The sequence below is a fragment of the Pteropus vampyrus genome, unplaced genomic scaffold, assembly GCF_000151845.1.
Source record: "Pteropus vampyrus isolate Shadow unplaced genomic scaffold, Pvam_2.0 Scaffold7297, whole genome shotgun sequence".
Classification (NCBI taxonomy): Eukaryota; Metazoa; Chordata; class Mammalia; order Chiroptera; family Pteropodidae; genus Pteropus; species Pteropus vampyrus.
The window spans coordinates 2,971-5,438 of NW_011896078.1; the positions used below are offsets into that span (position 1 = coordinate 2,971).

Genomic DNA, 2,468 nt, shown 5'->3' on the forward strand with positions numbered 1-2,468 from the left:
GGTGGGGGGAGGATGGACAGACAGACCGACTCCGGACTCCTCTTTGCACTCAGAGGCCTCTGGCCTGCGGCTCTGGGCGGTGGCACCATTTCTCACCTAAGCAATCTTGGCGAGGAATTGTGAAGCCCCAGTGCCAGGTGAGGCGAGAAAGATGCATTTAGAAAGAGCTCAATTAGGCAGAATTACTTGCTCGCCCCTCTGGTAGCTCCCAAGGGCAGGGCGCGGAAGCGGCATCGTAATTGATTTAATCTGTTCCCGAGGACGGGGGCGGTCTGCGCCCGGCGATGTGCTGCGGGATTGGGATGGGGCTTGGGAGAACCGCTGGGGTCGGGGAGCCAGCGTCAGGCAGGTTTTAGGGCCAAGGCCATTCGGGCGGCCGCCAGAGCTCCCGGATCTGCTGGCCTCTCGGCTGCGCATGGAAAGGTGCGGGGCGGCACAGACGTGCCAAGCGCGCCCCCACGACCCTCCCGCCCCGGTTCCACTGCCCCGGAGCGGGCAGGATCCCTGTGTGCAGAAGGACTTAGGATTTGGAGAGTCAGCAGAGAATGCACAATCCGCAGAAAGCACAGGAATCACCAGGCTAAACCTCCGTACTTGAAGAAATCGAGGCCAGAGAGGGGTGGGTTTTCCGGAAGGTCCCACACCCTGGGCAAGAACGAGGGCGGCTGGGGCCGCGACCTTTGTGCCGCCGGCTCTCCCGCTGGGCAGGAGGGGCTGTGGGCCTCGCTTCTTTGTCCAGAGTCTCCCTGAGGCAGGAGGAGAGAGAGAGAAACCCAGAAGGGGCCCCCCCACCCCAGGAGCAGAGAGAAGTGACAGGAGCCAAGGCAGAACACTCCTGCCTAGGCCAGTCTCTACTCCGGGCTGCTGGCAGTTCTTACAGCCTTTCAAGGCTCTGCTTTGCCGCCAGACTTCCGTCTCCGTCTGTAAAATGGGCACATTAGCAACTCCACGGCTGGGGCGGGTGTGAGGGACCAGGTGGAGCAGGTGGAAATCTAACGTGTTCCCACTCCAGTCACCGCTTCCTGCCAGGTCACCACGCTTCCCCGGCCACGTTCAACTTCCACAGCAGTGGGTCTCACCCAGGGGACCTCTGGGACACAGTCTGCGCTGAGACTGGGAAGACCCATTGTTTTCTAGGTCCCCACGTTTTCTCCCCTTTAACAGCAAACTCAGAAGTGAGAGGTAGATGGGCAGGGAAGAGTGCAGACGAGCAAGGCTGGCTGTAGAAGTGGACTCAGAATTGAAAACTTGGTGCATGAACCGATGGTTGGGAAGGTAGGTGACCGCTGGGGCCCAGGCCGGCGGACCCTGTCTGCGGGGTGGCCTTCCCTTCTGGGGAGGGTGCTTAGGAACCCCTGAAGTACCCTGGGAGGATGGACTCTGCCGCTCTCTGCCCATAGCTTCATGGTGACCACCCCAGGCAGGACGCAGGCCAAGTTCTGCCATCGCTGGTCAACACTGGGCTTCAGGAGGTCAGAAGAGTCACAGGGGCTGGGGTCCCCGGCCAGTCTTGAAGATTAGGCCCCCTCCTAGGAGGACAGAGAGGTTGGGGCGCCAGCGGAGGGGCAGGGTGTGGAGTCCCTTGCTGGCCCTCGCACACAAAGGGCTGGCAGGAGGAAGTGGCCAGATGTCCCAGCTCAGGAATGGAGTCGGAAACTGAGGCTGACTCTGGAAAGGAGAACAGAGCTCCACTTCCCCCACCCCTGGACCTGAAGTTCGAGACAGGTGCGAGTGAGCGATGGGGAGCGGACTAGGACATTTATCACTGCATTTTACTGAAAAGAAGTGAAAACGTTCACACACAATGTGAAGTGGGGTTGGAGGCCTGCATTACTCCAGAGGTGGGATTTGTCTGGGTGCAGATTCAAGGAGGGTCTCCCCTCTCAAACGCACGTCCACGTCCGAGGGCCTCGGGGAGGAGGAGGGCCGCCCCAGAAATTGTGCGGAATGGAAAGGCTTCGACTTAAGAGGGTTTGGTGAGGACAGATCCTGCATCACCGAGGGGTTACAGGCTGAGGCCTTTGTGCACTGCAGCCCAAACTAATGTAGATTTTAAAAAGGTAGACTCGTTTTTAAGAATAATGTGGATTTTTACAACCTCCTCCCATCTCTACTTGGAAGCCTGCCAGGCTGTGCCCCCGGGTGCGAGGGGGAAACGCCCACGCTGGTGAATCACCCTGCTCTGCTCCGCGCAGTGGTGAAGGGACATCCCGGCATGCGGGGCTTCGGGGGTTCCAGGCGAGGAACTGGAGCGCGCACGCGCCACAGAGTCAGTCCCCAGGAGGCCCGCGCCCAGGACACGGCCCGGGGTGCACCAGGGCGCGCAGAGGAAGCCTGGCTCATGCGGCGCTGTGTAACCGCCGAGGCCCCATCTCATCCTTCAAGATCTGAGCATCAGGCGTTGGGGCGCGGGCGCCTTGCGTCCGTCGTGTGAGCGCGGGTATCACTGGCCAGCAGCAGGGCAGGGC

General features: G+C 60.8%; 1 long non-coding RNA gene across 1 annotated transcript; it reads left to right on the forward strand.

Annotated features, from left to right (window-relative positions):
* The first annotated feature begins 4 nt into the window (after nucleotides 1-4).
* Nucleotides 5-1,847, forward strand: LOC111734831. Its single transcript, XR_002778602.1, has 2 exons — nucleotides 5-137; nucleotides 1,165-1,847. It is a non-coding gene; the product is annotated as an uncharacterized LOC111734831 (long non-coding RNA).
* The last annotated feature ends 621 nt before the right edge of the window (nucleotides 1,848-2,468 follow it).